Genomic DNA, 27,140 nt, shown 5'->3' on the forward strand with positions numbered 1-27,140 from the left:
AAATAGCCACAGTAAGGAAATACCTATGGAGCAGTATAAAACATGAAGCAAACAAATATGAACCAATGTGGACAAAAATGAAAGGCACAAACAGGGGGGAAAGATTTTAAAAGCGTAATATTTACACAACCATACACAGAATCATACAGATTACACCTGCCACAGCTAAAAGAAAAAAAGATATTAAATATTTCCCAAAGAGATATGAAGACATTCAAATAACACATTAAAAGCAAAACAGCAGTATTTACAAAACTGATAGCTTTTCAGAGGAAGGACAAAAAGGGAGGCCTGGAATTAGGGAAAGAATCAAGCAATGAAGTATGTGCAAATCATTTCCATTCTTGTCAGTAGTATATAACCATGTGTTGCTTACAACAATTAAAAATAATCAGAAAAGTATAGTAATCTGAAAAAGCTCAATTCAGCTATCAGAACTTTGCAGAAACAGACTCAAAATGTAAAAGGAGTTTCAACCACTATGGAAAGATAACTCTAGGCATGAAGACTTGGGGTTAGATAGTTAAGTAACCCCAATACTTCTGGAGTTGTCACGGGTATACCTTGCTGTTGCTGTTGAGCTGCTAAGGTGTGTCTGACTGTGTGATCCCCGTGGACTATAAGCCACCAGGCTCCTCTGTCCATAGGATTTCCTAGGCAAGAATACTGGAGCGGATTGCCATGTCCTCCTTCAGGGGATTTTCCCAAACCAGGGATCGAACCATGTCTCCTACATTGTAGGTGTATTCTTTACTGCTGAGCCACCAGGGAAGCCTGAGTATACCAACCATATGTTTCATGCAGAGTTTTGGCCACTGTATCTTCGTTTAAAAAAAAAATTCAGTGTCTAAAGACAGTCATTTTTTTCTTTGCTTAATGTGTAAATGTCCCTCACACATCATGGCCTCCTATTGCATCGAGTTCATTCATTCTTTTCAATAACAATAAGCAGCTTCTGGGCATTAGGAAAGTCACAGCAAATTGTGTTCTCATCAGTTATGCTACTGCGTCCTGTTCTATTTCAAATCCATTTTCCAGGGAAAGCTTTCAAATAGTTTAAATCATACCACACTCCTTTCCCTCAACTACCCCTATCTTTTTGCTGCATTTCCAGTTAATAAAATAAGGCTCTGGAAAAATATTCATGGATTTCTCATGCAGCAGGTTCCAATACTTTATTCAGGTAAGAAATGTATAAACTGAACCGTCCACCATTATGCTGATTTGAAAGCACTAATTGTGGCAGTGGTTTTCTAAAGAATGTTATCTATTTCCATCCTGTACAAATTTAGGAGAAACTGTGGTTTCCTGTTCCAGGGTGTTGTCCAAAAACCACTCTACAGAAGTCTGCAAAAATAATCCTTGGCGTTTTTTGTTTCAAGAGGAATACTTGGAGTGTTTCCCACTGAGAAAGGAAATGGGCTTGTCCCGACTGCAAAAGGTCCCCATGTACTCCAAAGACTCCAAGAACAAACATAATTTTTAATTGAACAATACTTAATGGAGTTGCTTGTTCACAAGCTCTCTGGTGGGAGGTGGGTGGCGGTGGTGCTGTGCTGTGATGTCAGATAAGCTTTCTGCTGATCGCCAGCGGGTGGATCTGTTATGTGTATACGCGTGCTCACTTGCTTCACTCATGTCCAACTCTTTGCAACCCTATGAACTGTAGCTCGCCAGGTTCCTCTGTCCATGTGTTCTCCAGGCAAGAATACTGGAGTGGGCTACCATGCCCTCCTCCAGGGGAATCTTTCAGATCCAGGGATCGAACCCACATCTCCTGTATTGCAGGAGGGTTCTTTACCACTGAGCCACTGGGGAAGCCCTATTATCTGTTATGAGACTTCCCTAAATGTCAGTTTCCTCATCTTGGTTTTAAGGTAATTATTACAGCTGCCTCTTTAGAAGATTTATTGCTAAAGGTTAAAATGAATGCCTTGAGCTGAGCAGAATGCCTGGCACACACTATGGCATGATGATGGTTTTATAACACACACACACACTTTTTTTCCCATAAATAGAATATTAGATTGAGTATAAAACAACCCAAGAAAGAGAATACTCAGCTATTTAGGGAAGGGTGTTACTTTGCATTCCATATTCATTATAGCAATGACTTCAACTTAACAAAACTTATGAGAAAAGTGGTCTGAAATAACAAATCGAATATGAAAAGACAAAATAATTTTTCAAGACATTAGTTGTTATAAAAGAGATATTAAAAATACACTGAAGTATCACCTCACTTTCAAAAGACCTTCCTTAACTTGAAAAGGTAAAAAAATGCAAACATTTCTCAGCCTCTTCCTCACTTGACTCACTGAAGGCCAAGTTTCCCAAAGGAGGCATTTCAGGGTCGAAAGGAGCAGGTGGGAGATCAGGTACACAAACTGTTTTCCCTGGATCAAGGACCTTCAGCACTCTCCCAGCATCCAAGGTATAACCTCCTGAAAAGAGGGCACGGACTGCAGAAAGGATGGTGACTCTACCCCACCAGAGGTCACAACCACTGCCAGCCAATTCACATCCCCTCCAGGATGAAGGGCAGCACCCACAGGGAAGTTTTCACCTCTGCTCCAAGGAGGCTTTTCCCTGCCAGCCCCATCCCCAGACAGGTTCTCAGGCACTCACTCTACAGCCAAAGTAAAGGGGCTATGAGCATTTCACAGTATGTCCCAGCCATGGCTGGGAACTAGGAAGGACTCCGTGACCCTTCCACATGGTGAAGCACTTAGAAAACTGGAGCAGCAAACCCTCATCTGTCCTGTCTATTTACAGCTCATGGGAGGATTGGAGAGCGGGGAGGACAGGGAGACGGAAAGCCCTATTTACAGTTCATTGGTTGGGGGAACAGGGGACAGAGAGATGCAAAGCATCTTGCAAACACTTATATAGTTGCAGAAGAAAACAAGGGGGGAAAATAGAGCTGGATACAAAGGAAAGCTCTATATATAGAATGCAATTATGTAAGAGTTTAACCAGGGAAGCAGAATCAGAAATTCATCCTGCACAGAAGACAAGGCTGCCTTGGCCGGTTTCTCCATCTCCCCCAGAACAGGAAGTCCCCATGAATACTTGGCTGTCTGACCAGCACATATTTAAGAAGAATTTTTTTTTTTTTTACCTTTTACATCACTCACGTGCTTTGTCCTGAATTTTAGCACAAGGAACATACTTCATATAACTCATTCAACCTTTCATACTTTTTTTTTTTTTTTTTGCTTAAAATATGAACAGCATGGAATCCCCTGAAGAGTATTATCCAAGAGTGCTTTCAATAAGGACAGCAATGCTCGGTGTCTCCACCATCCAATACAGTAGGCACATGTGCCTACTCAGTGCTTGGAAGTGGCAAGTGAGACAAGTGTAGCAAGGTATCACAAAGTAGGTGGTCTTACTGCACATTAAGCATATATACAGACTCTAGAAAAATGATACAGATGAATCTGTTTGCAGAGCTGGAACAGAGATGCAGAGGTAGAAAGAAAACCGTGGACATGTGAACACAGAGGGAGAAGTGGGGCATGGGAAAAATGGAAAAGTAGCAGTGACATATATCCACTACCACCTGTGAACAGATGCCGAGCGGGAGGCGGCCATACAGCACAGGCAGCTCACCTCCACCTCCGCGATGACTTGGACGGGCGGGAGGGAAGCCTGGAGAGAAGGCATGTATGCAGACCTACAGCTGATTCACTGTGTTATACAGCAGAAACAAAGGGCAACATTGTAAAGCAATCATGATCCAACAACAACAACAAAAAGTAGTTGGCTTAAGAAACTAAAATTCACTGCCTCAGGATTCTGGAAGCTAGAAGTCTGAAATCAAGGAGCAAACAGGGTGGATTCCTCATGAGGTCTGTGAGGAGAAGCTCTCCCAGGCACCTCTCCTAGCTCCCAGTGGTGTGTAGGCCATCTTCAGTGTTGCTTGCCTTGTAGAAGCAGCACCCTAATTTCTGCCTTCAAGTTCACGTGCATTCTCACTATGTATACATTTGTGTCCAAATCCCTCTTTTTTATAAGGAAGCTAGTCACACTGCACTAAGGGCTATCCTATTCTATTATAATCTCATTTTAACTAATTACACCTGCAATGACTATTGCAAATAAGTACATTTGAGATGTTAAGTAGGACCCCAACACATAAATCTGGAGAGAATGCAATCCAAACCAAAAGTCTGAGGATCTTTTTTTATTTTTTAAGTTTTGTTGGAGTATAGTTGATTTACAATGTTGTTACAAAGTTAGTTTCTACTGGACAGCAAAGTGAATCACACATACATACACACACTCGGTTTTTTATTCTTTTGCCATATAGGTCATTTCAGAGTACTGAGTACAGTTTCCTGTGCTATACAGTGGGCTCTTACTATCAATAATAGCTACCTATTTTATATATAGTCGTGCATAATATGTCAGTGCCAATCTCCCAATTTATCCCTCCCCCTTGCTTACCTCCTGGTAACCGTAAGTTTGCTTTCTACATCTGTATCTCTATTTCTGTTTTGTAAATTTGTACTCTTTATGTTAGATTCCACATATAAGGGATAGCATATGATATTTGTCTTTCCATGTCTGATTTACTTCACTCAGTATGATCATCTCTAGGTCCATCCATGTTGCTACAACTGGCGCTATCTTCTTTTTTTTACAGCTGAGTAATATTTCATTGTATATAGGTACAACATCTTCTTTATCCATTCCTCTGCTGATAGACATTTAGGTTGCTTCCATGTACTGGCTATTGTAAATAGTGCTGCAATAAACACTGGGATATATGTGTCTTTTCAAATTATGGTTTTCTGAGGATCTTACTTTTATTTCATTCTAATTCGTGTCACTTGTGACTAGGTCTACTGTATTGGACAGGATAGGCCCAGAATATTTCCTCTCTTTCACTGTACTCACCTCATGCGTGGCTTACTGTATTCCAGGCACTGTGTGAAGCTCAGTGCATAGGAGGTACCGTCACCACCAGTTACCCAAGCCTAACTTTAGAGTCGGGCTTCCCTTGTGGTTCAGCTGGGCAAGAATCTACCTGCAATGCAGGAGACCTGGATTCGATCCCTGGGTTCCAAAGAACCCCTGGAGAAGGGAAAGGCTACCCACTCCAGTATTCTGGCCTGGAGAATTCCATGGACTGTCCAGTCCATGGGGTTGCAAAGAGTCAGACCCAACTAAGCGACTTTCACTTTCAACTTTACAGAGGGTAAATACGTGCACTTTGTCCAAAGACACAGATCCTGTAAGTTAGGACTTGATTTAACACGTGGCATTTTCTTACTTCACACAAGCCCATGTCTTGCACTGATACAGCAGCTGCTTCCATCACACTTTAACTTCTGAAACTGTCCTGGAACACACAACAGCTACATTGAGGACTGTATTCCTAGCTGTTTCTTATGGGAAGATAATGCATCACTCAGATATTAATTGCTATTATAAGGATTAATCATTTGCTTTTGGAGTTTTGGGTCTTAAACAATGTAACAATAATTATCTCTTGAACAGTATGTGCATAAATAAAACATGGCAATTGAAAATTTTACAGCATTTCTCAGATGTTCGACACTGAAGTTAGTACGGCATTATACAGACTTCCTTCAATTTCATTAACTTCTATTATTGTCCCTACTTTAGTAGATGAGCAAACCGAGGCTTTCAAAGGTTAAACGGTTTGCTTCAGGTTACAAAACGAAAGAATAGTTCTCAACTCACATCTGCTAGGATCCCCAAACCCTCTCCCTGAACCAGGCTGCCATATGATTTCATACAACCTATTAATACATACACTAATTTACCAGTAAAAAAGAATAGAAAAGACTATATTATATGAAGTTTTTCATAGGTTCCAAAGGCATTCGCCTTGCCAAGAGCCCCTGCCATTTAATACAGAGCACCAAAACACTTTTTTTTTCTAACCTTCTATAATACACATCCTTATGCCAAGTGTGTTCCTTGAAGATATTTCTAGCAAGAAAGGTTTAGCTCAAGTAATGGTTTTTGCATGAGAGTTTGAAGATGAAGCATGTGATTTAAAAAAAAAAATAAACAACATCATGGCTTTTCAAGGGGAAAATTGAAACCCTATTTCAAGTCCCCAGATAATAAGATCAATAGACAGCTTCCCAGTTGGAGGCAGCGCCTCCAACTGACTAAAGCAACAGTCTCCGCAGTTTGCCTTGTGAGGCCACCCCGCAGTTTAATCGTCCTCACTGTTAGGTTTTCTGTTCACATCTATAGTCTAACATTCTCTGTGTTACACTTCCACATGGTAATCACAAGCTGCTCTCCCAAAAAAATCCCCTCTCAGTGGTTATGCATCCACTAAAAACCCTTGACTGGCAACTTCTTTCATGCAGTCCCTGTGCATTATGTACAGAGGTGCCTTTCAAATCACTCATACAGTTGAAAACAAATAAAAACAATATGAAACAACCTCCACCCACAAGGCGATTAAAACAGGCTACCAGAGAAGGTGTTAGAAACCTCAGAGAAAGAAACGAATGAAGGACTTTTTCCTTAATCAGTCATGCTGATGGATCACAAAACCATCACAATACTGTAATCCTCCTCCGATTAAAATAAATGATTTCTAAAAAAAGAAATGGATATTGAGCACCTACTACGTGATAGGCATTGCAGTACAATTAGGAACAAAGAAACAAATGAGATACAGGCTTATCCAAGTTTATACAGTCTTAACATGTCAGTATTGCAATATTTAATTCAGTTATCCCCAAAGTGTCAAAGCACTTAAAATCTGTTTTTAAATCATATGATGAAACTAGTTTGCCAGGTTTAGCAAATAAAATACACATGACCAGTTAAATTTAAACTTCTGATAAATGACAAATGATTATTTTTATTCTTCTGTGAAATATGTCCTAGGGTTTACAGGTGACTCAGTGGTAAAGAATCCACCTGCCAACACTAGAGACAAGGTTCAATCTGAGGGCCAGGAAGGAAGTGGCAACCCACTCCAGTATTCTTGCCTGGGAAATCCCATGGAAAGAGGAGTCTGGCGGGCTACAGTCCACAGCATCACAAAACTCAAACATGACTTAGTGACTAAACAACAACAATAAGTATGTTCTACATTGGATCTGGCACACCTAACACATCATTTAACCAATAAAAGGATGTAAAACAAACAGGAAATATATAGATTTTTGTACCAGAGCCCTAAGAGTTAAGAATTTTAGGCAAAATACTATGTAACAATCCTCAGTATAAATGGTGGGAGCATACAACAAGAGAACCTGGGTCACCATCCAATCCCGTGATGCTTGTGAATGGAATTCCCTGGGTGAACCAACAATGAAAGGTTTAATGTTTTGTTTATGGGATTGTGGTTTCTAAATTTTCTGGACAAATGTGGTGCAGAAAACAATGTACTATTGAACAGGACAAGAGATAAATAAGCCTGTCTTTAAGTATGCTATCACACTCTATGCCACATTTAATTCAAATAAGTCAAGGTTAGCAACCTGCCCCTCCAAACGTTCATCAAGTCTGTGTGCGTTCATCACTTGCCAGCAGTAAAATTTCTTACTGTTTCTAGAGAGAGTGCCACATGCTTCAAGGAAGTAGATTCTCTGCAGCACATACATGCAAACATACACACAGATACACCTGTACCTTCTCTCACCAGCCTGTTGTTGTCATTCAATCGCTAAGTCCTATCCGACTCTGTGACCCCCATAGACTACAGCATGCCAGGCCTCCCTGACCTTCATCATCTCCCATATTTGCTCAAATTCATGTCCCCTGAGCCACTGATGCCATCCAACTATCTCATCCTCCATCACCCCCTTCTGCTCCTGCCCTCAATCTTTCCTAGCACCAGCCTGGTGAGCAGCATTCCTTGGCTCAATCTTCATGCTTGACTGTTGTCGGTACCAGAAATGTACTCAAGGGAAAACGGTCCAAATCTACCTTCGTTCTGTGTCACTTTTATTCCAGAGCCAGAGAGGCAATATACTCAGGGTCCTCATTAAAGCAACCCAATTTATGTTAGTGTGTGCTGGGCACTGACTTAAATGCTGCAGAGACATCCACTGCTACAATAAACCTGGTTTCCTTTTCTTCCTGTGGATCCAAATCGAGTGCATTTCCCAAACTCCTTCATTAGTACTGACCTATGTGCATGATAGAAAGCAAATGTGATGTGCACAGCTTCTTGAACTGGCCTCTACAATGCTCCAAGCTAGAGGGGGAAGCTGAGCTACAAGACAGGAGGAGCCTGAGCATGTTCATGAGAACCAAGACTTGAAAGACTAACTTTGCATGCATTAAAAACAAATTTTAGTCTGTGGATGATAGAACAACCTGTTAGAACCACTGCTGTATTAAGATATACTCAAGCTTTTGCAATGCAAATGGAAATCTAAGTTATATTCCATGAAATGAAATGTAAAGAAATCTTTCTTATGACTCTGTCCCTCCAGCACAATTTAGAACACTTCTCCATTTTAGAGTAAAAGTCTCTTTTATACCAGTTTCATGTTGAATTAATCTGCAAAGAAAACCCAGTTTGGCAGCATGTGTCCATTTAAACTTCGATAAGCCTCCAATTCCTTCATTATCACCAATGTTTGGAAATGGCTAGGTTAAATGTACAGCTCATGCACCATTAAGCAATTTGAAAGAAGGAAAATAAATATGAAGCAATCTCATTATAAAAAGTATAGTCTATATTTAGTACTGACAAAGCAATAGCTAATAGATAAACAAAACATACATGCAGGGCCTAGAACAGCCCCATGTACAAATGGGAACTGAGAGAATTATACATGAATATGAGATAGTATTTACCTTCGGGGAGTATTTTGAGACAACTTACAGTAGGGAAAAGTAACTGAAATGTTTTGGTGAAGAAGCTGAACTGCTGATTGTGCTTGTATGTAAGATATTTTAATAACTTTGGCAGTTCCCAAATTGTTCAGTCCTCCCCAAATCCATGAGATCTATCCCCAAGGCAATTTTCCTCTTTTTTATTACCAAACCAAAAGTATTTCTTTCATCGGCAGGATTCCATTGACTAGAAACGATTTTGCCTTTACTACTCTAAAATCTCTAACAGAGCTACAGTGAAATACATTATTAGTTGACGCTAACACCTGATACCCCAGGTACTGAAGCAGAAAATCACCTAAACGTTGAATGTTTCTTAGGAAAAAAAAAAAAAGTTCCCAAAGTTATTAATTCCAGGCACTAAAAGGCCACAAATCGCAGGAAAAGTACAACAACTTTGCAGTTTACGTTCATACCATGGATAGCTTAGAAAATCAATAATTTACAGCTATTCAAAGAAACATTTTTCCAAACCCTCCTTTCAGGGATAAATTCAAAGAGGAAAGTTTGGAAGTCTGTCTACCTCTCGTTTTCATTTGATATCAACTTAAGGATAATTTATATAAAATAAGATTCACCCCTTTAAGGGTACAATTTGATTATTTAATAGAAAAGGCAATTGTATAAGCAGCAGCACAATCAAGTTAGACATTTCCATAACCCAATCTGTTCTAATGCCTTTGTGGTCAATTCTCTCCCTAACACCTGCACACTACCCAAATGATTTCCATTATAATAATGATTTCCATTATTCTAGAATTCTATAAAGGGGAACCATGAAGTATACTGTCTTTTACATCTGGCTCCTTTCACACACGTGATGTTTCTGAGATTCATGCTGTTGCGTGTGTTCACAGCATGGTCCTTTCTACTGCTGAGCTGAATTTCTCCGTATGAATACACCACGAAGTTTCTACTCACCAGTTGATGTATCCGGTTTTTACCAATTGCGTAACAGTCTCAATAAGGTTTTTGTGCGCCTCACTGCCTTAATCACTGAATCATTACACAGAGTTTTGAAATCAAGTAGTTTGAGTCCTCTAACTCTTCTTCCTTTTCAAATGTGTTTTGGCTATTCTGATTCCATGTGTTTCCAATGAATTTTAGAATAGGCTGCCAATCTGTATAAAAAGTCATGGTGGTACTTTCACTGGGATTGCGTAGAATTCACACGTTAATTTTTAGCTTTAATTTTAAGAAATCCAATATGTGGGTTCCCAATCTACCCTGTCTTCCACTGATGCCTCTGTCCACCCTGACACTGGACACTTAGGCCAGGCTCCTAAACCACCAGCCTGGCAAGCAGTCAGCCTATTTCTGAGCATCCCAAAAGGCTCACTGTTGGTCCTACCCTTCCTGCAGACTCTGACACCCCCTTCCCCTCCACCTAGCTAAACTCTTTTTGGCTTTGACTCTGTTGGCAGTCCACACTTGCCTTCCTTGATTCTACAAAAAATACTTGACCCACTGCAACTATGCCTCTAGAATTTCCCCGGGGCTCTGGCTGCTGCTGTCCCCAGGACCTCAGAGTAGCTTTTCAAGTAGACCATGGCTCCTAAGTCAATCTCACACTGAAGCTGCAAGAAAAGTGAGCGTCCCACCCACAATGAGTTAGTTCCCTTCCCCATGTCACACATCCACGCTGGTCCTTTGGTTACGGGGCTACTGGTACCCAAAAAGCTTCACTACTCCACAGCAGTCTCTTAATTTCACTTAGCAAACTGCCAGTGGATGGAAACACACAACTGTTCTTCTCTTGGTGTCACTCCCTAAGCATGAAAACACATCTTGGGGGCAAGAGGGTGGTGGTGAAGAGGGCTAAGTTTAATCACATCTCCTTTAACTTGATAGTCAAAAGGAATCAATAAAAAGGTTTAAAATAGAGTCTACCCTGTAGTTCAATGCCTCATTAGTCTCAGTAATGGCTTTATATCTACAAGACAGATTTTTTTCTTTTTTCTTTTGAAAGAAAGAAACTCCATTAAACTAAAATTACTATAGAGGAAGCAACTATCTTAATTTATCCTCCCAGAACACGCACTGGAAGTTTTCATTTTAACTCATGTCCATTCAACCAGCAGCTGACTTGCAAAAACAAAGAAAAGTTGTTGTTGTCATTGTTCAGTTGCTAGGTCATATCCAACTCTTTACAATCCCATGGACTGCAGCATGCCAGGTCTCCTTGTCCTCCAATCTCTCTCAGAGTTTGCTCAAGTTCATATCCATTGAGTTGGTGATGCTACCTAACTATCTTATCCTCTGCCTCCCTCTTCTCCTTTTGTCTCCTTAATATAATGGCATTATCTTATAGACACATAAAATACCTCTTTAAGGTTTTTTGTTTTAGCTTCTAAACAGTCGCAATGCATGAGTGGATGTTTTTTAATATTTTCCTATTTGTTTTACTCAGCGAACTGCTCAATGGACAGATAAAAGGTATCCTAAAAAAAAAAAAAGAAAAAAAACAGAAACATCCATCTGAAATTATCTGTATCTTCTATATCTGTTTACTAACATATTCTTTATCTCAATACCATTCTTCCCTTCTCCAATGGCAATGAAAAAAAATAAATAACTCTCTCATTCACTCACACCTACAAAGTGTCTGGGACAGCACTATGCAATTAATAATTCTTTACTCAATAAAAGATTCTTTATCCTACGTTTATCAGCATGACCACAGCAAAAAATAGGTACACAATTCACATTCTGACATTATTTATAATAAAAAGCAATAGTCCTCGTTACGTACTTACTAAATTACTTAGTTTAAGAGATGAAAATCTAATTTTTTGTTGCCCTAAAATATGAAGCACGAGTTTACAACCTCTAGTATTTTAAACTTTAAAGATTCAGTACCTGGAAGAATGCCAACGCAACAGTTCATGGATTAGACAGAGAATTCACAAAGAACATCCTTAAGAAAATAATTACATTTAAAAGTCTAACCTTTTATAAAAGCAACCTAAATGACTAAAGCAGAATCTTATCACTGTATGCACAATCATACAAAGTAATAATGCTGAGCTGTTAAAAGTGTTGGTAAGACCTTACTACTACTAGGGAATGCACATACACAATATCAAGGGATAAAAATGCAGGACACATTGAAATATATACGTGCATATAAATTTTAAGTGTGGCTATAAATATATGTGTGCTCTGTTCCCTAAATTCCAAGACTCCATGAATTCTGAAATTCAGTCGTTTTAATAGCAGCTTTTTGGGGGAGAAAAAAGAAATAGCACCACATAAAATACACACAACTCTAAGACGCATTAGGACTACAAAACAAACCAAATGTTTGAGAAGGGTGATTTTATAATGAAGAAAATGTAAGAGTCGGAGGACGAGAGCTGAAAGAGTACCTGGTAGGAAAAGGCTGCTGCAAAAAAAATCCACAAATTGGCAAAAGCATTTCTTTTTCCTTAATAAAATTCATCGGCATTTTTTATTTCTCTATATATCTTTCTTTTCCACTTCTCTATATTGAGCACTCATTACCTCTAACCTTAAACGTCATCAAAAATATTTTCAAGGTGTTGTTTCAAATGAGAAAAGTAATGTTGCTTCTATAAAGTTGTATTAAGCAAATTCCTATCTTTTCAGTTCAAGCCCCAACTCGATCAAGCTCAGTTTACATTTTGGGCCAAAGTTCTTGGAGCTGGTACACCCTAGAAATTCCACTCTTTCTGGCAGCTGAAGAATATTTACTGTTTTACTTAAGTTTGTTTTTGCATTTATCTTCCATGCTGATCTGAGGCTTCCATGAGCAGCTGGACATTTTTAAAGAAACTGGAAAATATCCTCATGCCCAAGGCATCTGAAATAAGAGGCTGACTTTCATTTTATAGAGGCCAAACTTGGATCTATTGAACTGCAAATATTTTTCAGCTATAATCAACTCAAGAGCTATGTAATATAGTTAACACATCAGGTAAGCTTCACCTGCCACTAATAAAAAGGACAGTTTCCTGTGAAACAAAAAAATCCTATTTCTCTTTATAATGATGTTTTGTATCACAATTCAGCTTTTTAAAACCTGTAAATGAAAGTTATTATCTTATACAAGAGATAGACCTTCTTGGTTTTAGATCTGCTTACATTAAAAATTCTCTGGTAGGAACACATAAATCAGAAACCTGCATCCTTCTCTCTGTCTTTATTGAATTCATAAAGCACTAGTCTTTCAGACATTTTAATTAATATGTGCTAACTTCACACTATTGTTCACTTTTAAAAGACCAGCCCATTAAGCATTAAGCATGAAAAGCTTAAGGTTTTCTATAGCTCCCTTTTAAAAGCAATCTCTCAGATTTCTGGAAACAAAGACACTAATAACACGCTATCAATTTTATTTACAGAAACACAAGACAAAAACTAATTCCGAATGACAGTTTTAGCAGAAGAAAGCAAATGAAAAAGAAAAACCTTAGGGAGAATCATAAGAATACTCAATTTCTCATTTTTTGGACCAGTCACGTGATATAAAATATGATGATGCTATTGAAATAAAACTTGGTCAGCTATTTTTAAAAAGTCTTTCTAACTTGGTTGGCCTCAAAAGTTTTAGTCCATATCAGCATATTTAAGTATATTACTTTACTTAAAGGATCATCTTTACTTAAGGGATTTGCAGTTATAAACTCCTATGTAGAGTTTTAAAGGAAAAGCCTGGTTTTAATCACCACGCAGGCCAGAATACCACAGTTGAACTCCATTTTAGGCAAGCTTGCAGAAGCAGTTTAACTGATTCAAGAACATGGAAAGCTCAATGGCATGCTAAAACTCACTAGGTTAAATCTGACAATGTTATTTTGTAATTGAATCAAAAAGGGACCTTTCAGACCAAATACAGACACACATATAGCCTGTGCAGTTTTGGTGCCCTTATTTACACTCAGCTCTAACCTATAGAATTAATCATTTAATACAAAGAAAACTCTTCAATGGATCGGAGGAAGGCCACCCAGCAGTACAACAGTAACTGCTTCGCACTAAGTTGAAGACAATGCTTCTGGTACATTTCCCAGAAGGTTTCTGGTAAATTTCTGACTTCTTGGTCCAGTTCCCTCTCATTCACAGTATCTGGAATTTCAGGCCAGTCATTTAACCTGCCCTGGGGTTAAGGACTGAATTAGGCCACCCCTCCACCATTGACTGGGGAGCCTGGTGGGCTGCCATCTATGGGGTCGCACAGAGTCGGACACGACTGATGTGACTTAGCCTTAGCTTCCACCATTGATAAGTTGAAGCCCTAAGCCAGCGCATCATAGTGTTTGGAGACAGAGCCTTTACAGAAGTAATTAAGGATGCAGTCATCAGAACGGAGCCCCAAGCCAACAGGACTGGTGTCTCTATAAGGAGAAGAGGCACACAGATGAAAGAAGTATGGGGACAGAGTGAGCAGAGAGCAGCCAGCGAGCCAAGGACAAAGGCCTCAGGAGAAACCAAACCTACCCACACCTTGAACCTGGACCTCCAGTCTCCCAAACTGTGAGAAGACAAAATCGGTTGTTTAAGCCACCTCGTCTGTGGTATTTTGGTATGGCCATCCAATGCACCTGAGTTCAGTTTCCTCACCTATTTTTGTGGATTCCCCAAAACTGAAGAACTCATCATTGGAAACTAAAAAGGTGTCTAGAAGACAATATAAGTGTCATAAATAGTCATTGCTAAACTTAGAACTATGGTGTTGGAGAAGACTCTTGCGACTCCCTTGGACAGCAAGGAAATCCAACAAGTTCATCCTAAAGGAGATCAGTCCTGGGTGTTCATTGGAAGGACTGATGCTAAAGCTGAAACTCCAATACTTTGGCCACCTGATGTGAAGAGCTAATTCATCTGAAAAGACCCTGACGCTGGGAAAGATTGAAGGTGGGAGGAAAAGGGGACAACAGAGGATAAGATGGTTGGATGGCATCACCAACTAGATGAACATGAGTTTGGGTAAACTCTGGGAGCTGGTGATGGACAGGGAGGCCTGGCATGCTGCGATTCATGGGGTCACAAAGAGTCGGACATGACTGAGTGACTGAACTGAACTGAATACTTAGTCAACAGGCTTCCTAGGTGGCACAGTGGTAAAGAATCTGCCTGCCAACCCAAGAGATGCAAAAGATGCAGGTTCAATCCCTGGATAAGGAAGATCCCCTGGAGGAGGGCATGGCAACCCACTCCAGTATTCTTGCATGGAAAACCCCATGGACAGAGGAGCATGGCAGGCTACATTCCATGGAGGTCACAAAGAGCCAGACATGACTGAGTGATTGAGCACACACATGCCTACTTAGGATCACTAACCTTAATGAAGTTGGCTGGCAGTCAGGAAATGGCAACCCACTCCAGTGTTCTTGCCTGGAGAATCCCAGGGATGGGGGACCTGGTGGGTGGCTGTCTCTGGGGTCACACAGAATCGGACACGACTGAAGTGACTTAGCAGCAGCAGGAGAGATGAAAACCTAGTGACTTGTTCTGGAATTAAGTCTATCACCCTTGATTACCAACCCTACAACTCAGAATATTACAATCTCAATCTGCATTCCCTCCAGCCGTTTATTTCCAAGTGTGCTAAATGGTCAAAAACAAGGTGGTAAGTCAGGGGTATTCTTTCAATGATAAAGCAGATGTTGGCAATTTGATCTCTGGTTCCTCTGCCTTTTCTAAAACCAGCTTGAACATCTGAAAGTTCACGGTTCACGTATTGCTAAAGCCTGGCTTGGAGAATAAGCAAGAGCGTTCCAGAGAAACATCTATTTCTGCTTTATTGACTATGCCAAAGCCTTTGACTGTGTGGATCACAATAAACTGTGCAAAATTCTGAAAGAGAAGGGAATACCAGACCACTTGACCTGCCTCTTGGGAAACCTATATGCAGGTCAGGAAGCAACAGTTAGAACTGGACATGGAACAACAGACTGGTTCCAAACAGGAAAAGGAGTACGTCAAGGCTGTATATTGTCACCCTGCTTATTTAACTTCTATGCAGAGTACATCATGAGAAACGCTGGGCTGGAAGAAGCACAAGCTGGAATCAAGATTGCCGGGAGAAAATCAATAACCTCAGATATATTGCCGGGAGAAATATCAATAACCTCAGATATGCAGATGACACCACCCCTATGGGAGAGGAAGAGGAACTAAAAAGCCCCTTGATGAAAGTGAAAGAGGAGAGTGAAAAAGTTGGCTTAAAGCTCAACATTCAGAAAACAAAGTTCATGGCATCTGGTCCCATTACTTCATGGGAAATACATGGGGAAACAGTGTCAGACTTTACTTTTTGGGGCTCCAAAATCACTGCAGATGGTGATTGCAGCCATGAAATTAAAAGACGCTTACTCCTTGGAAGGAAAGTTATGAGCAACCTAGATAGCATATTCAAAAGCAGAGACATTACTTTGCCAACAAACTTCCATCTAGTCAAGGCTATGGTTTTTCCTGTGGTCATGTATGGATGTGAGAGTTGGACTGTGAAGAAAGCTGAGCGCCGAAGAATTGATGCTTTTGAACTGTGGTGTTGGAGAAGATTCTTGAGAGTCCCCTGGACTGCAAGGAGATGCAACCAGTCCATTCTGAAGGAGATCAACCCTGGGATTTCTTTGGAAGGAATGATGATAAAGCTGAAACTCCAGTACTTTGGCCACCTCATGAGAAGAGTTGACTCATTGGAAAAGACTCTGATGCTGGGAGGGATTGGGGGCCGGAGGAGAAGGGGATGACAGAGGATGAGATGGCTGGATGGCATAACTGACTCGATGGATGTGAGTGTGAGTGAACTCCGGGAGTTGGTGATGGACAGGGAGGCCTGGCATGCTGCGATTCATGGGGCTGCAAAGAATCGGACACGACTGAGCAACTGAACTGAACTGAACTGAAGTCAGGAGTGCCTCGACCTGAAAGGTCAGTGGCTAGTGGATGAGATAGACAAGATTCATAGTCACAGACAGAGAATAAGGTTTGAAAAGAGGAGAGAAGTCTGGGCAGGAAGGACTCCAGTCACAGATCTAAGAACAATGCTTGAAAACATCCAAAGGGCTTGCTGTGGGGCCAGAGTATCTGTACTTTTCACACATGCTCAAAGTTATCCTGATGGTAAGTCACTTTGAGAACCACTGAGGTAGAGTTCGAGCTCCACTGAGGCCTGATCTTCAAGGAGTTGGATGGTGGCAATGACGTGACTTGCCTCACTGAGAAAATTGACTCCACCACAGAACATCAGATTCAGGTAGGGCTGACCAGAAGCTGATGGAATAATCTCACTCCTGTTCTTCCAAGAAAACTCTGAGGTGGAATGACAGCAACAAGGCTACTGAATGCCAGAAGGCGTCTCACCCAACGCGATAGAGATAAGGAAACTGCCAAACTTCTCAAGATACTTCTGAACACAAAAGCAAATAATCTTTCAGTAGACCTGATAGTCATGATGGTGGACTATGATATTTAATTGAATTAATGATGGAAAACACAGGCAAAAGGTATGCTAGTAGGAAAGAAAGCCCAAAATATAAATATGTAAGCCTCCAAATTAAGGCTTAGAATCACAATCTGGCTGAAATAAAACCACCCAAGCCAGCAGCCTTGGATTCCTGATATATCCACTGTTCAAACTCTCAGGATGAGCAACCAAACTCAGCATCATGTATCAGAATCAGATTTCTAAATAAATTAAGCTCAATAGTAAAGAAAGTTCTTTACTTTAAATTGACCGCCTACCAGGGAGAATATTTTTAAAAGAAATAATCTTAAGACCAAAAAAGAAATCTTCAGGAACAAACTTGACAATAAAAATATTCCAGGTGACACTAAGACCAATTTTTATTTTTTATCAAAACTCATCCAAACAATTTTAACTGCAGGAGATTTTTTTGGTCAAAAAATGACTTCAGAGAGGCAGCATGTCAAAAGAAGACGCTATAACAAATAATTTCCTTTCAAGGCAAATGTCGTTTTTTGACAAAGAAGCTAAAAGAAAGGATATAATAAGCTATCTATAATGTTTCCTTACTTTCTGAAGTCCTAAAACTGACCTTCACTTCACTAATCATAGGTGGTTGTAAGTAGTTACTAACTGAACCAGTAACGGAGGTAAGAAATTAGGAAAACCCATAACCTTGTGGATAATTATACCTAACATTTAGGTAAAGCAATCTTTTTATATATGAGGTTGCACGGAAAACACTGCCACGCTAAAGATAAGAGGTACACAGGGATGCAAGAGAAGGGTTGGGAATAAAAGTCACACTGGAGGATGCATACCTGGGTTGCAAAAAACCTCGCAGGGTCTCTGCATTAGTGTAGAACCATCACCAACACTATCTGAGAATAAAACCTAAATTTCTGAAAAAACTGGATTAAATCAGTAAGCTAGTAAATGCTCTTGCAGTTTCTTCTGTAATTTTTCAACTCGAGGTGCTACACCAAAAGGATGTGCCTAACTTTGATAGATGCAGCAAATTGCCCTGCAAAACTATGGCTATTAAGGTATATGCCCTATAGAATATTTTGTCTCTTGTGCAGAATTCACTTAAAAACTTTCAATCAAGGCACTCCACCTACACCTCACCCAATTCTACTCCACCCATCCCGTAAGAAGAAACAGGAAAATAGAGAAGATAAGAATACCACCAACTCTCTGGACCCAGTGGGATTACTCTGCGTCCCAGTGTTCTAGCTGTAAAATGAAGACAACACCTAACCTGTAAGGGCACTGGCGGAACCAGGAGAGATGATGCGAGGTAAGGGCCTGAACCCTGAAGGCAGCAGATTACAGGGCGACCTCTAAAGCCAGAAAAGCCTAGGTTCAAACTCAGACCCGTCTCTTACCAGCTGTATGAGCACCAGACCAAATGTATACCCTCTCTAAGCCTGAAGACTCTCTCACCAAAAAGGAGATTGTAACAGTACCTGCCTCTGGGTTGCTAGCAGATTTACATGAGTTAGGACAGGCGTGGGGTTTTCAGCAATGCCTGGTACATAAAAAAAGATTTTAATAGACATTATTTTAGGCAGGAAATTCAAATTCCAAACCCTATTTCCAAATCGAATAATTTTCAAAGTGGCGCTTCTATCACCATGTCAAAACTAAAAGCACAGCTGTGAAGAGAATACGCCCGGTACGACGAGATGGAAATGTGAATTCATTTGCATGGAATTGTGTATGCAAAGAACCTCCTAATTCTTGTTAGGCTGAACACCATGATTACATTTATTTTGGCAGATATAATTTCTTGATTGACTTTTCTAGGCTATTTTATAAGAAATCAATGGATAAATTCTTCATCTGGAAATATCTTTAAAAATATTACATTTTTTTAACTCTACCTGGAACAGGTATAAATAATTAAAAGTGAGTTTATCCTCTTTTCTCCTTCAACAAATATGTTTTTTAGTTTTCCTACCCTAAGCAATTAGAAAAATCCTACCACCATAAATATCCATCATATCAGTGTTAATGTATGTCTCTGTGTGTGTAACTGTATGTACACATACACACTGTTAGAATCAACGATTCCCATTAAAAATCTATCCTTGTTTCAATGAGGAAAAAGTGTCAAAACTGTCATCTCCCATAAAAGATAGGTCAAAAAAACACCCTAAATTTGGTAGTGCTTTGTCTGTGTTTAAATGGTCACTGGCAATGTCCACTGGCATTCCTGATATTTCCAAGTAGGAAACATTGATAAATGCAGCAACTGGATTAACAACACAAAAGGATAACAGATGAATGAGACTGATGAAAGAGGAATGAATGGCCTGACTTCACTCTCACCTGGGTTGAGCATGATGCGAGAGAAGTGACATGGAGAAAAAGCAGGTGTCACCTGAAATAAAAAGCGCAACCAAAGGCCCATTCTGTTTGTGATAGGCTTACAATATTAATAGGTAAAAATTCTCTATTATGTTATGCAAGTTTTATGACTTAAACTGTTCATTTAACTGCTAGATGTCTTAATCACCTTATTCTTTCTCTTCATCATAAATGGGTATTATCTCATAAAGTTTGTAAAGCAAATGTTTTACATATATTATTAATTTATTTCAGTGGAAAAGTCTATAACATCAGCTAGAAATATTATGAATTTGATTATCTCCATTAAAATATGATAGATATACAAATGGTATTACATCAGCTTTAAGTATACATATCATTTACAAAATATACTTTATAGCTAAATGTCCTCCCCTCTCCTGACAGGCTTCAAAAACTTGAGAATAACAGACTGAGAAAGGTAAGGCTTCAAAGGCTGAACTAGAAGTATTTGTGTTAAATGCTCTCATTGAATCTTAAAACAGAAAGGAAGCCACCAAGCAAAATCAAAGCAAAAATTTCACTTTGGCTCGACAAACCATGATGTAGCTTCTCTCTTAGCTTCTGATGAGGAGAGCCATACCAGTTTTAAACGATGCAGTCAAAAAAAGAGAGCAAAATTGTCAACAAATCTGTCAAGGATCAGCAATACTAGAGAAGACTCTCCACTTTCCATTTTTAAAAAATGTACAGACACATATATTTAATATGTATGTTTTCTTTTCTGTTTTACACTTGAAATATAGCCACACAACTAAATTAAACATTATTAACCTAAAAGACGATAGCATCCTTCACTAAGAGAGAGTAAAGACAGCTCACAGCATATAATTCCAAAGCCTAGCAATCTGAGGCTTCCAAAAATACGATACTTTTGATTTGCTACTCAGGTTCTCAGAATTGGCAGTGTTCCAGGGTTATGCCAGGTGACATCACAGCATTTCTCAGAAGCAGCTTTTAAATACATTTTTAAATGAGTAAATTTGACCAGGCTTTGAGGCAAATCTAACACTTGGGGACAATTACTGTTGTATAAGAAAGATGCTATCTTCACACTGCACTGTATGACCATCCCATGCAAAGATTTTTGTCTTCTCTGAACCATACCATCATGTACTTATCAAACTATAATGAAAGGAATGGTCTTCCTTAGTTGTATGCATAACCAGCAGAGTCAAATAAGTCACAAGCAAAAGTGCCTTTTTCTCCAAGTTCAGGGTCATGACAAACCAGCTAATTAAATTAACTAAGCAAATTTCTGGACTTCAGCCCTATCCTTTGAAGGTGGATAAAAATTTTCAACAGAAAAAGAAAATCTTTACAGGCAACTGTGCCATACAAAATAAAACAACAAACTCTGCAAGGGTCATTCATGCTGGACATAGACTTTTGGGGTGAGATAAGACTCGCTTCTTGACAGCACTATCCAGTGACTTTATTCAAACTCTAGTCAAATCTGTGTCTCTATTTGTAAGACAGAGACAGAGGCAGTAGGGAGAGTCAGGCAGTGTTGGCCTTTAAAGTGATTAACCCACAGAGACTTTGTTTTGGAATGATCCTTCAAGCCTGAGGGATATTTTCCCTGGTGGTAGGGCTCAAGGCAGCGGTAGGCTGAGTGAAGTGTAAAGAATGGCCCCCAGTCTGCACCAGAGACAACACAGGCCCATTGGCCCTGACCCATGGAGACAGAAAGGTCATTCATTACCCGATGTGAACAAACAGAGTGTACATCTGTGATAAATAGTGGTCATTATTGAACTACAATGCTCTCTGGGAATTCCTCGACACTTCCTTGACATTAATGTACTTTTCGTGGAGGGCTCAGAAAGGCTCCCTTGATATTATTTAGTGCCTCAAGTTTTATGCAGGATACCACAGATCTTCTCCTTTGTTGGGGTGAATGGGTCTGAACAAACACCAAAGGTCTTCTTTACTGGTATAGCATACCAAGTCTGTTTTTCCTCAATCAAATGTGCACATGCGCGCGCACACACACACACACACACACACACACACACACACAAGCATGCGCTAAGGTTGTATATCTGTGTCAATGCAAGCAGATACTAACTAAACAGAATCCTGACAGGACTGGAGAAATGGTCCATTCTGAGCCTTGACCTGTTCTGAGTTAAGAGTCAGTCACATAAGTAACTATGTTATACCCACGTCCAAGTGGAACAAAAGAAATACAAAAGATGTTGGCCCAAATAAAGATATTCCTCAGGGAAGTGATAACCACAGTTTACCTTTTTTTTTTCTTTTTTCACATAATCCTTGCCACTGGGCCCTTCACACAAGCTGCTGTCACTGCAGGCAAGACTTCTCACCCTCTCTCCCATAAGCCTTCACCAAGCCAATTCCGACTGGCTCAACTCCAGTATCATTCTACTCGAAGCCTTTCTAACACATCTCACCCCAAGAGTGTGTGTACAGTAACTCCCTCCTCTGGGTTCACACAGTGGCTCCTTGAGAGGCTAAATAAAACACACATCAGGGGTGCGGCAACTGGCTGTTGTGAGTTGAAATTCACTTGGTCACTATTTGGTACAAATTATCTGTCAGGCACTGTGCAAACCTTGTCTACCTCATTTCACTCTAGTCTGAATTCTCCCCATGGAACAGAGAGATCTTCTTCATCTATGTATTCCCAGATGCAACCGACTATGCCTGGTACCTACAGTTACACAACACGTGGCTATGGGCAAGGATGGACAGGTGGATATATGAAATATGTTTCCTACCATGTCACCCAGGTTTGATTGCTGCATATGGAAAAGTGACTTACCTGTTTGAAATCCTAGGCTTTTAAACCTTTAAAATATGAATGACAGTTATTTTATTTCATAAAAATGCTTGCAGTGTAAAATCCATGTAATGTGTCTCGATACACAGAGAAAAGGCACACAGAAGAGTAAATTCACATACTCTTGGCAAAAATGTAGCAGAGATTCAGTATTCACAGCAAAGCAAAACTAATTATTGTACGTGGAACACAAGCCACTTGAGGATAACTGACTTGGTCCAAGGATCATGAGTTGATTTAAGAAAACAACTGAAGGAAAAACATAGTTCACTGGTAAGAACAACACCTAATACTTTCAAATAAAGTAAGGCTCAACATCTCTCTTCAAGTAGTACCTGAGATAATACACTACTTATTATCTCTTAATAAAGATGTTTTTAAGGTACTGTAAAATGAGCACAGCATGAACTCTATTTCTGAAATAATTCTACTAAGTAGAGAGTATCTCCTTGGGTCCCTAAACTAGCTCTATAACGACAGAACTACCAGTGACAAGGTATTGTTTCAGAAGACAAAATCTTTGCATTTTATCTACTTGATATTAATATTATTTTGATAGCTGCGTAATCTAATACTGAGAAACAGACAGGTAAGGTAGAGTCTTCTGGACAGACAGATACGAAAATATTTTATCCACATGTGTATCAATATATATACACACACACACATATATACACATGCATATATATATACATACACACATACATATACATGTATGTCAAGAAACTATTCCTACAGCCAGGAAAATTTCTGTGAACTAAAGGACAGATCAGGAATGTCACAGTATGTCAAGAAGCCATGGGAAAAAATTGCAGTGCTTAGATGGGACCAAGAAGATATCTACTTCTGGACCCATAAGACTAGCACCCAGATTCCATTTGCCTTCCTCTGTCCTGCTATGTGATATGGAGGGAGAAGAGGAGCCATGAAGCAACAAAGCACAGAAAGGTTCCAGCGGGAACTAGGAATCAAAACTCGTATTAAAGACGAAAAATAATGGCGGGGGGCGGGGGGGAGCTATGTGTGCACATATGGCTAATTTATGATGTTGCATAGCAGAGACTAAGTAATAATTATGCAGCAGTTATATTACAATTAAAAATAGCAAAAAAAAAGACGAAAAATATGTCTTATTTTTGACGCCATTTTTCTCAGGGTGAGTAAGTTTATATTGAAGAAATAAGCAGTTCTCCGAAAAAGAAACTTCAAACAACAAAATGCTTTCTCACTCCTGCTGCACATATGCCAGTGAGGAAGACCAGGCTCAACACCATCCTCATTCAGGTCTCTGCACTTCCCTCACTCATTCTTAATAAAGTTTCCGCCTAAGGCAGCAGGGCTCCTATCGACTGAAATTCTACTTGTTCCAGGACCACACCCACCTCAGAAGAGACCAAGGACATGTAGTGCTATCATCTGCCCAGGGGTGTAGAGCTCAAAATATTTCTTGAAGCACAATAATTACTACTTCAGTCACCAAATAATTTCAGGACAAGTTAGGTTTTGCAATCATATGATGATATCATCGACTGAATGGATATGAGTTTGAGTAAACTGCAGGAGTTCGTGATGGACAGGGAGGCCTGGCATGCTGCAGTCCCTGGGGTAGCAAAGAGTTGGACACGACTGAGCAACTGAACTGAACTGACCAATTTCTTACCATTTCCATGTTCAGAAACTTTCACATTTGAGCATGTATCTTGGGGACTTCAGACCTAGGGTACCTAAATAGACGGTATGCGGAGTCACTCATCTTTGCTTACAGAAAAGGTTATACAGGGTGGGAGAACAAACAAGTGATAGGAAAACAAGTATTTTTATCACCATAGAAGAATCTAAGTTCAGGCTGACATTAACATAAACATGAAACATTTATCCATAGTGCAAAGGGGGAAAACAGTAAAGACATCAGATGCTTAAGTTCTGGAAGATGTGCCCAAATAACACTGGGTGATCCCAAACCTACTGTCAAAAACATCTGCAGGGGTGGGAGGGTCAGGTGAAAGGACAAATGCATTTCCCCATGATCCCTTGTGACCTACATTAATTATCAATGACCTCCATGTCAGGATCATGTCAGATCCACTTAGCATCACTGCAGGTTAATATTCTGGTGCCTCCAAGATTTGAATGTATTCAAATCTTGAATATCAATACATTGATATTCACCATATGCAACTCATCATTGGGGAGACAGGTTCCTTTGACAGAAAAGGGACGAATGTTTTTAGCATATACAAACTGAATCTTCAAGAAAGAAATAAACGAAGAAGCTTCTCCAGGCCCTGCCATCCAAAAACTACATTCATCAATAATTAAGATTTTTCTAAAAATTTCAGAAACCTATTTATCCTCTGAAAACTATACAGACGCTTGTTAATGACACTGGTGGTCAAGAAATTTTAAGCACTCTATGCGCCATGCACACTAAGCAATTTACAGAGTATTTCTATGAATCTTACACAATTCTTGGTTTTATCTTCATTTTATTAACAAGATCATAGAATCAGGAATAGAAGACATGAGATCAAATCTTGGTCTTACTCAAATTTTGTGAAATTTAGCTACCACATGATATTGTCTCCTATGTAAGAAACACTTTTAACTCTTAATCCATATTGTAAAACCAAATAATTATATATGAACTACTTAAATGTCCATGCTTCCCTGTATATTCAAGTCTTTACTATTTCTATGGATCATGAACAGAAGAAAACCCACCTCTCAGATGACCATAAGGATCTATTTGCATTTTTCTGAAGTTGTCCCATTTATACTATATTCCATTGGACTAGCCTTCTACTTGAAGCATTTAACTTTCTGGGCTATAAAATAAAATCTGAGAAAATAGTAACCTCATTGGGTTTCTCTTACTTGATGATTTCTAAAAGTGCTGAGACGCTTAGAAGGGTAAACACCCCAGAATCTCTCCAGACCATGGAAACAATGGAAGTAAGCCTCCTGGTCCATCTTCAGGGTTCTGACTGTTCTCACACATCATTCTCAGAGCAGACACTTGGGGAGCCAGGGCTGGAGGACAATGTCTCCTGATCACTGCTCTGGAAGGCTGACATCTGTCTGCCATTCTGTCACTGTTCATACCTCAGGACAAGACCCTGGGCCATACTTCATGAAATCAGACCTCCAAGAGCATATCTCCTCTCCTGTCCTGGCTCTGTCTTAAGTACGCCAGCTGGACGCTGTATAGCTTACGAGCATGAACATATCAAGGAGTTTTAGCTGATCTCCTACACAACTGATTGTGGAGAAATTACAATTTTACTTAAGCATCCCATTGACGCTGGAAACTCTCACAGTGGAACGAACTTGCAGCCAGGTTTTCCCTACTGCACGGGGAACTATCTTCAATGTAAATTGTGGTTTGCTTTGACTTAACTGTCCTACTTGAGCAGCTTGGTGGTAGAAGGCTCTACGTGGTAGAAGGCTCTATATTGTTTGCGGGTAAAAGCTACCTGCTGTCTTATGAAGTACAATCTTGCCAGCCTAGGAGGCTAAAATATGAAAGGTCAACTCGCTTCCCATTCCCAGACAGAATGAACATATTCATTTAAGAAATAAGTATTCGCTACAAAAAAAGTCCAGGGATATTTTCAAAGTACTCAACAGGAATACTTGGTCTGGTTTGAGAAAAAATTCATGGTCCTCTGACCCAAATCTCATAAGTGTCAATGTTTTAGACTCATTAAAAAGCTGATATATTACATCAAATTGCCATAGCATATACTTGGTATCTTACAGTTTTGTCAATTATACCACACTTAAGCTTAAATTTTAAGTATAAGATTAAATAAAAAATATTTTTTAAACCCACGGATACATATCATCAGTAAATTGGCTGCACAGACAAATCTAAGAGCTAAAGATATTTCTACACATTCCGCTTCATCAATTTCTACTTCCATTTTGAATCCATGTAAATTTTATCTTCATGATAATCAGGGGTTTTTCTCAGGAAGGGGGGGGTTATAATTTGTTTTGTTGTATCTGTATTTGTTTTGCTGTCTACAATATAAAAATATTATAAATAATGACAACTTTTAAGTTTTCCATCACTTTTCATAAGCTCAAATTTACTCTATTTTAATTGCACATACTTCTGACACCAGAAATGCATGGCCCATTAAGCTCTACTTGCCTTTGCATTGAGTAATAAGATTCCATTAATTAATAACCCTTCCACAACTCGTCATTAACTCTAATGCCATCCATCTCCAAACACAGCCAAACTGTGAGGAGCAAAGTGCACAAAATGGGACGAAGTATAAGGCACAAAATACTCGACCAAGGATAATAAAATGCCTTGAGAAGTCCTGACCAGGAAACATAGCACAAAGAATGTTGTACAGAAGCTTGCCCTCTGCAGCCTTGTTCTCATTCCCCAAAGAGACACACCCTCAGCCATGGAAAGGATCTGTTGAAAACCAATACTCCCTTTCTCCTTGTCTCCTTTTTGGGGGGAAGGTCTGAGGACACAGTTATAGAGGAAATTCTCCTGCTGTGGACAGCTAGAAGAGTAAGGATTGCTGCACCAATGAACAGTGCCAAAAATACCCGACTGTTAGCCATAAGAAAAATAACTTCACATTGGAAAATTGCTCAGTGCTCAAATTGGAAAGAAAATCTCTAGGCTACTAGCACTTTCACAAACACAAC

General features: G+C 39.6%; 1 protein-coding gene across 4 annotated transcripts in view; it reads right to left on the reverse strand.

Moving 5' to 3' along the window:
• Positions 1 to 27,140, reverse strand: part of PTPRG (protein tyrosine phosphatase receptor type G) — a 775,419-nt gene that overhangs the window by 473,131 nt on the left and 275,148 nt on the right. The gene's annotated exons all lie outside the window — the stretch shown is intronic.

Source organism: Ovis canadensis, chromosome 19 (assembly GCF_042477335.2).
Source record: "Ovis canadensis isolate MfBH-ARS-UI-01 breed Bighorn chromosome 19, ARS-UI_OviCan_v2, whole genome shotgun sequence".
Lineage (NCBI taxonomy): Eukaryota > Metazoa > Chordata > Mammalia > Artiodactyla > Bovidae > Ovis > Ovis canadensis.